This window comes from Prenolepis imparis, unplaced genomic scaffold, assembly GCF_030444845.1.
Source record: "Prenolepis imparis isolate NDT839.2.m4 unplaced genomic scaffold, iyPreImpa1.0 SCAF_3, whole genome shotgun sequence".
Classification (NCBI taxonomy): domain Eukaryota; kingdom Metazoa; phylum Arthropoda; class Insecta; order Hymenoptera; family Formicidae; genus Prenolepis; species Prenolepis imparis.
The window spans coordinates 21096783-21106075 of NW_028141161.1; the positions used below are offsets into that span (position 1 = coordinate 21096783).

A 9293-nucleotide genomic window follows, 5' to 3' on the forward strand; every position below is an offset into this window, starting at 1 on the left:
AAGACACAAGTGCAAAGAAAAGAAAATGCTACTTTCGAATATACTCTTGGGACTAGAAGTTCTGACAAAAATTGAAAATATCTTATTCAATATAGATCATCGATCTTTTTTTTTTGTATCTATGTGTTATTGTATACAAGACATTTACAATAACATATCGAGATATTTTTTTTCAAACTCTCTCTATTTCACTTTCCAGAGAATTTTATTTTTTCGCGATATATATTTTTCGCTTCTTCAAACTTTTCCCGGTCTGTTTTTTAGAACGCTTTTCCCCTCTGGGGGATGGCATCTGAAATAACAATCGGAAATCAATGCTGTATTTTGGATCGATAGGAGCCGCGCGGTGCATGAAGTGCATGAGTAGTTTTAGAGATTTCCCTGGACTTTCCTAGGCAGTTTTGCCTATACCTTTCCTTTTATAATACGCGATTCGCGAATCATTCTCGACCCCGCGCCATTGTGCCAAAGTGCCCCCGTCGATCCTCTTTCAAGATTCCGCACATTTTTCACGAGGCAAAGGCCGGCCCCGGCACGAGGGAAATTACGGACGCGGTTAAATCCGACGGCTCTTTCTGCGAAACGCGCGAGTGTGCTAATGACTTTTTGAGATATACGCCCGGGATACGATTGAATAAACGCTCTCTTTTCGGCCGACCTCCGGCGTTTCTTACAAAAAACTATTATATATTATATAGGCCAACATAAAATTGCCTGTAAAATAAATGCTTTGTACCTTGACGATTTTAATTTGCAAAAAATCAAGAGCGCGTTTATTTCTTCCTTCATGTGTATCTTTGATATATTTGATATAACTTATACAATGGAGCAGATATATTTCCCGATATTTCCCGGCTTCGAAATGCTGTTCCACGTGTCGACTCGAAAAACTCTGTTGATTTCGATATCGCAAAAATAAAAAAATAAAAAAATACGCGAACCCCAAAATAAACATTGCATTGTGTCACTGAGATACGACTGAGATGAGAGGTATACAATCACGCTATCTTTCATTCTTTGTTGAGCACATCATGCTTTGTTAAGCACAAAAAAAAATCCGGTATTTGATACACAAATCTCGCATTCATGCGCATACGATATCTTATCAAAGCCTCGCGTTCACAGAGATCCTTGAATTCAAGGATGAGGGCACAACGAGAGATACTGTTTTTTGTCGATATAATTTGGAAAATTCGTGATACCAGATGACGGGAAGAAGGGCTTCCTCGGCTATCGATCCCCAACTCGATCGCGCCCCCTTTACCCCTCGATGAGCCCCAGTCGATCCTCTCTCTTTATCTTTCTCGTCGCGGTTTGCTCGGTGCGGTCGTGCGGTCACGTTGATCGATCGTTACCGTGTAACGAACGAAACACGGTCTTCCCTTCCCCTTCCCTCTTCGTCCCTACGGTCGTTTCTCCTTGAGCGCGCGCTTTGAAAAGGGCGGGCGCGGGACAAAAAAGACGAAACCCGAGCCGGCTCGGACGTCGCTCGGGTTTCTAGAGATGCGCCGGAGAACGCGGGATGGAAAGAGCGAAAGAGGAAGGGAGGAAGAGAGAGAGAGAGAGAGAGAGAGAGAAAGGGCAAGAGCTGTGCGATGCGAGGGACAGCGAAGGGAAACAAAGGGGGACGGGCAGCGAAAGAGAGAGAGAGAGAGATATGTAGAATGACCACGATGACTATGACGCAGCCGCCGTTTCCATTTCCTGTACCGCGACCGCGACGCGAGAGAGCAAAAAAAAGGATTACGGAAAGAGACGAAAGTGCGGTGGAAAAAGGGAGGAGGGAAGGGGGAATAGCAGATGGGACGCTCTGCGGTGCGAGTGCCAGAATTTTAGCAAGTTCATCAACGTTCGGTCTGCGTAGAATGTTCATTAATATTCTACGATTGTAGGTTTTTACTCACGTATAACGAACTTGTACTGCTTCTCGAGAGGAGTATTGTGTCATATATGTGTGCGCATGCATATATGCGAGGATGTACGGTCGGTAGTTGCGTCACTGAACGAAGGCGGATAGGCCTGCAGGAAACAGGAGTTCGAGATGTGATCTCCGCAGATTCAAAGGCCCACATTCATTCATATCATACATTTAGCGACAGATGTGAGAGAGAAAGAGAGAGAACGAGAGAGAGATGCGGTTTGACATTATTTCCTAAGCACATGGCTAACATATTCATATCAAAAAGTTCTTTTTTTCAAGCTTGACATCATATTCTATCTCTCATGAAAGCGTCAAGAAGCTACAAGTTGTCTTTGTAAATAAACAATAATAGAGAATGCCGTGGAATGATATAAATATGCATTTTCGATTTTTATTTCAACGTAGTGGCATCAGTTTCGTTAGTCATCTCGTTATAAATGCACGATAATCGACAATAGTCGGAATCGCCCATTAAAAGTTTGCTATTGTGCGATATTGATCTCTATATGAATAAAGCGGAGCAAATAGTTTCGTTTTTATTTATCGAAGCGTACTACGAAGAATGTGAGTAAAGTTATTCGCTTACGGAGGCACGTATATAGGAAAAATTTGCTTCTACAAATAAAAAGATTCTATAAAAGTGGCGCGAAAAAAAGAAAGAAAAAGATTCAAATCGATTCGAGAGAATTGCGTATTAATAAAACAGAACCAATTAGTTTTGTTCTTATATTTATCGAGGCGAAAAAAAATGTGCGAAGGATAAAATTACTCGCGTCTGCGTGTCTGAAATAAATAACAAGAGTTTTGTAGAAAGTGCCGTAAAAAAAAAAGGGAAAAAATTTAAATCGTAAAAGAAAGATATACGAATTGTGTATTATAATTTTATGCACGCTTTCGTGGCTGGGTGATTGATGCTTATCTTGATAGCGATAACATTCACAGACGAATGCTTCGAAACACAAAAGCCTCGTAGCCTGAGCAACAGATGCACAAATTCACGAAATGTAAAATGTGTCTTTGCTTTCTTGTTGTGTTACTTAAAGATTACCTAAAAATATTTTCTCCTTTATCTCTCTTCCAAAAATACGCAATTCAATTCGATCGATACGAGTCTTTCTCCGGGATCGAATAAAGTAATTATCAAAATTCACACATCTGAATTTGACTAAAAATTCCATTTTCAATCGTCAGAGTTAATTAAAACTTTAATCGTCGAGTTTTAATTTTTGCCTTTGTATCGGCGAAAAGCCAATAATTTTGCTACTGTATAAACTTTACAAAACCATAAAATTAATTCAACATGACTATTGTTGCACTCGAACGTTGCATCCGCACTCTAATGACGTTTCGTATATCAGTGAATTTCTTTGTCCGACGAACGCGAGGGGGGAAAAAAATGCGGTGCGTCGGAGAGCCTCGCCTGTTAAGATGATTGTCGGTCACGTGTTAAGTCGTTTAGCGAGCGGCCGTGCTTCAAGAATATACGGGTAGATTTTAGAACACTAGAGAGTCTTCTGTGGAAACCTGTACGGCGTTAAGCGCGAGACAAACAACAGCAGTAGCTATCTATCTAATTCGCTGGAAGAATACCTAGTTGGAGAGAAGAACGCATAATCCGGTTCTACGGTTACTTGAAATGAACAAAAAGAAATGAATATGTAGGAAATGTGCCGATTTCAATGTCCTGTTCAATTTTGCCTTCACGAAACGGAAGACGAACACCCGGGTAATAATGAGAAGGCGACCGCCCGGAGTTTCAGGATCTTCTGGAAGACCAAGAATAATCGTAGACCTTTCCCTAGGGAATCCATTCTTTAATGGCTTTTCCAAAAATTGATTCTCTACACTTTATATAACCCTAACCTAATGGAAAAATATGTGTTCTTCGAAAAACTATATATACTAAGCTCTAGTATACAAAAACTCGCTTTAAATCTCTCGAAAAAAATCGCATTTCACTCCTCTTCGCTCGATCAGCTGTTAGCAAAATTGTGGAGGCACTAATCGCATTTTTTTACATATATATAGAATCGAATGACTAAATTGACTAAATATCGCGCGTAAATATTTGTTTCAGACGCTCAAGGAATGCAGCTAACGGCAGCTAACGATAAGAGAAGCAAAGAGCTATCCATCCTCGACGCGATGTTAGATCATCCCCAACGAATTCGGGACGAATCATCATCAATCGGGGAGTTTCCGCTTTCGCGCGACACACCGCCCAGCTAGAGCCGTCTCGAATAATTAATAGATGGACGTGAGTAACGAGCTTTTAATTGCTGCTTTTAAGCGTCGCGGGACGGATATCTCGATCTCCGGGCAAACGTCGTTTTTCCGTCCGCCTCGTCTCGTCGTCGTTAATTGCGTCGCGACAATTTGGTCCTCTTTCCCTCGCTAAAGGCCTCCTCTTCTCCGAAAAAGGGCTCGTAATCTTGCATCCTCCCTCTTTTGCTTCTTGCTCGCAACTTGACCCGAAAACCGAGGCGACGCTAATTATATATACGACGTTTATTACGAATTTTGCAGGTTTCGCGCGTCAAGTATTTCCAGAAACGTAATCGTCAGTTTCAACTTTCGCGACGTTCGATCGTTTTTCGCAAAACTAATTCCCGAATTTCGGACGATAAATGAGCCGCGCCATCAGTTTCGCCGTGTTATACGTCAGAGGAGACTCGGTTCTGCCGAGGATTAAACCTCGGATTATATCTTTCCCGCGGGAAAGAGAAGAGGGATAATTCCAGAACTCGAATAATTAACCTTGGCGCGCGACCAAGAAGGGGTTGATAAATGTTTCCCTATTTGTATCCCCCCAAAATGAACACACACTACGCAATATGAGCTATAACTTTATAACTTAGATATAAATTTGTATCTACAAAATTATACTTAATAATATAGATCGATAAATTTACAGTACGTAGACAATATCCACGTGTTTTCTCTCCAGTTATATCAAAATAGAGATATAGAGTCGTATAATGATTCGCGGAGTTAAATTAACATTTTTTATTGTAAAAAATCGGGAAAGGGGGAAGAACGCTTTCTACGTCGAGGTGAAATCACCAATCGATTGGAAACGGCTTCGACCGGCATCGTTATCATACGGCAACCTCGCTGGCAAGATGTACAACGATGCTTATCATTCGGCGTCGATCGCGTCATCGCGGCATCGCGGCATCGAAACAGCGACGTCGCTCGGCTGGAAATGCTGAATAATGGAGGCGAGGAATTCGAAAAAGATCGAGAAAGAGATCTCCTCTCCGGGAGAGAACAGAGGGAGAAAGAGAGAGAGAGAGAGAGAGAGAGGGGGGAGATTTCTGACAAGAAAAGCGCCGCGAGGCCTAAATAAACGACCTGAATTTATACCTGGGCCTCAAGTCCGTCGCAGATGGGCCGAACTGCGAAAAGCCATCATCCCGACGAATGAATCACGCCACTAATAAATCTACCCGTGAAGGTAAACGAACGCGAGGCGGGAACTCGAAGAGTCGAACACCACCAAGTCAGATTTATTCCATTATATTCACGGATGGCTTTTACATCATATGTCTTTATCATCCTTCGAATTTTGGATTTTATATGAGCGGTCCAAGATATATTTGAATGTCAAATACCTGCGTTTTATTTTTCCATAGTACCAGCGTAATAAAGCGATATACTCTTCAAGTCTTTGCTCATTAAAATAAATTCTGTCCTTCAAGCTGAATGTTTATTTACATCACGTCCATAAAACTCTCGAGTATTTAAATAAAACTATGCACATATTCTACAAATTCATACAAAAATTAGAGGTGTTATTTTTACGAGAATTTTTTTACGAAACATTTCTCTATTTTTCGCGCGTATATATATCTCAGTTGATCTTTCAGTATCCTGCGGCCAAACGTCGACATTCGTCCTTTTTTCAGATGTACGCGAAATCTAAAAATCTGTGGCTCATCGTAAATATTTATAGAGATCTGCGGCTTTGAGGATACCGGGTAACTAAGGATTCGTGGGATCAAAGATCTAATGTAGACCCCTCTCTCTCTTCGCTCTTTAAAAAGACACGAAGAGTTTTACAATTTTTCTTCCCGCATGTCTCAAGAGTAGGATAAATTTATCCTTGTACGAAAGGACTCTCCGGAGCCGAAAAGCGACGAGGACCGATTCGTGGACTGGTCGTTGTTGGACCCGCGGTACGAAACCGCGAATACCGAGTAGCAGTTCCGCGTGGAGTATCCAAGAAGACCCTGAGAGAGAAAGAGCCTCGAAAACCGTACGTGCTGTCCATCCTTCAAGAATACGGGCGACGTTCTCTATTCTTCTGGAGGATACTGAATAATGGAGGAGAGCGAACGAGGAGAGAAAACGCGGGGAATGAAGAGGAACATAGGGGGGCGGGGGCAACAGAGGGGTGAAGAGGGGGAGGAGAACGACATCTCACGAGTTCTCTCGAGGGTCCGACGGCGGGGCCCGAAAACGCCGGCCCCGGAGAACGTTAGTAGATGCTAATGCGGCCCTAAGCAAACGGGGCTTTCTTTTCTCTACCTGAAGTCGCGCGCTCATTGCAGGTGGATGGAACCTCTGGTGTGCGTACGATCATTTCAACTGTCCTTCCCTCGCCCTTCCACCCTCCCTCTCTCTTTCTCTCGTTCGTGAAGTCTAGGTTGCACGTGTGTAATATGTGTACGCTGTATATGTATGCGTGTATATGCACACGACGTGTGTTTATTCGGTGCCCGTCCGTTCCGTCCGGCCACCCGCTCATCGTCAACAACGAACGCGGCACGTACAGCCGTTGTGTCGGCGCGACGGCGATTATACAGGGTGTTTCTCGTGAACGTGAACTCGAGACTTCCCCGAATCGGTTGCCTTAAAACGCGCTCTCTTTGCTCCGAAAGAGCGAAACCCAGGGGATGAGAGAGGAAGGCGCGCGCGGATAAAGAAGGAGGGTTACCCTCGTCTCTTCGGCTGAAGGATGACTTTCGGTGAAGTCCGGACTTTGGACAAACATGCGTCGCCCGGGGCGACGTTTAATTCGATTTCAAGTGGACATTCGGAAATTCGGAAGACTCTCCGATTCATTTAACGGAATGTTAACTCTCTGAGATTTCGTCGACTTGCGATTAAAATTAAATACCGGGAGGAAGATAGCGTTGGAGGGTAATCTTTTTTTTTTTTTAAGGAGAGATATTTAATCGTAAATACGCGATAGAGAATAGAAAAGCTTACGATCGCTCTCGGTGTTCCGTTAACAATTCCTCTAATGTCACTTAATTGCAATTGCAGCTAAATGTTTCTTCTTTTCGAAACATCGTTAAGCAACATCGTGCAAGTAAGAGAGTCTTACAAAGCTGATATATGGCCTTTTGCCGTGCTTTTAGAACATCTGCTACAAAAAAAAAAATAGTAAAGAGAATCACCATTGGACATTAAGTCAATAATGGAAATGTATAACATCTCCATTATTTAATCGTGTAATTTTACACTTGTTGTTCATGCAATTTTACGTACTTTTTTACGGTGTATATTAAAGTTAATTCTTTTCGTAAATATATGAATCGTAATATATCGAAAGAAGAAATATCATATCGATTTGAACTCGTATCATGAAATGTCGAAATCCTAATGTCAAAACGAGGTATTACAAGGCTGTCTCTTGCTGTGCTTTCGAGACACCCCATACATGCGCATGGGGAGACAGATGTACCCTATGCCGACTATGCGCGCTATAGACCCACCCGCATGCACTTTTAACGATCGAGATGATAAGTCGCACAGAACAGAGCGAGAGAAAGATAGAGAGAGACAGAGAGAGAACGAGCGAGGGTTCTCTCTGCGGATTAAAGTGGCTCCACACCGAGAAGGCGAACAGAACCCGGATACCCCAGGATCATAATCCGATATAACCGCCTTCGTCACGACGAAGAGGCCCAAAGTCCACCATTTAGATCGCCGTCATCGGAATGTTCATCTGCAAATTCTCGTTTTCGTCTCGTTCTTGAAGAAGGAGCGAGCATAGTTATTGAGAACCATAGTATTGGATGCCTATAAGCATCTGTATGTGTGTGTGTATGTCCATGTGTATAAAACTGTCCGAACTGTCGTTGGACGCTTTTTGTAGTCTGTATCTTCAACAGGCGGATGCGTTAAAAAAAGGGGGACTTGCTTGTAGAAACGACTCTGCTAAACGACGTATATATCGCGGTCGACGGCGTTCGTCTACCTACATCATAGCCCGGGTTAGATTCAGGAAGGGAGGAGAGACCCGGATGAAGGGGGAGGGAGGGTGGTCGAGGAGGCTGGAGGAAATTACTCGAGATTATCGACTATATGCGCGAAAGGACTCTCTTTATATCCCCAGATCTTTAACGTTCCTCCGAATTTAACACTCGAGAGGCTGCTTTTTTCTTTCGTCTTGCCATTCTATCACGTAGACTCTTGTATATTCGCTATATAAAGTCACTCTCGCGTACTTTAATTGTGTATATATAAAAAAAAAGTCGACGAAAAAAAATTAAACGAAATTAAGCAACGATAGCAAACGCTCTGCATTTCTGATATTGATCGAGCTTCCTTCGGGAAAATAATACCATACAGAATAATAATTATAAATGATCGGTTATTAAACGATCGGCTTTCTTAAATACTGTTTGAGGGACCGGAGAAGAGGAGAGAAGAAGAGCAGCATAATCATTATAAGCGTCGCCTGTATCAATTATCTGTCATCTGTGAATTACGCGTAAAATGATAGTTTATGCACAATCTACATGAAAAATATAAATAACGGAAGGGGCACATGTAATCGGAAGACCCGCGCAACACTTCGATGTCAAACGATCTCGCTCGACGACATTCGTCTTCTTCGCGATACTGTAATAAGTCGTCAAACGCGCAGCCCTATTGAGATATATCGAGTATCACATCAGAAAGAATTTTCTCTTAGAATTTACCCTGAAAATCATAATAATCGTGGAACAATATGGTATGGAAAGAATAATTTTATCTGATTAATTTCTCTGTGTGTGATTAATATTTGTCACAATAAAAATAATAATATATATCTATCACAATAAAATATATAGTTTGATTAATTTTAAAGTTTAGTAAAATTAATCAAACATATTTTATATTTTATTGTGATACATATTATTTTCCCACGATTATATATATAGCATAATTTTCAGGGTAAATTCTAAGAGGAAATTCTCTCTGTATAAAGTCGTCTAAAAATGGGTACCTTCACGTTGACCTTCAACGAGAGTCTTCGGAGAGACTGCGTCTCCCGATTTTACCTTCTCCCATCATCTTAATTTAATCAATTTCCATCGAGCACCCATGATTACGGAGATGACGAAGATAGATAAGTACTCTGCGTTGATACCACTGC

At 42.0% G+C, this 9293-nt stretch overlaps 1 protein-coding gene across 1 annotated transcript in view; it reads left to right on the plus strand.

Moving 5' to 3' along the window:
• Window positions 1-9293, plus strand: part of LOC145934164 (ribonuclease P protein subunit p14-like) — a 38452-nt gene that overhangs the window by 23876 nt on the left and 5283 nt on the right. Inside the window, exon 3 of the transcript XR_014425000.1 lies at window positions 3999-4178. The gene's annotated coding sequence lies outside the window, so the exon portion shown is untranslated. The remainder of the gene's footprint in view (window positions 1-3998; window positions 4179-9293) is intronic.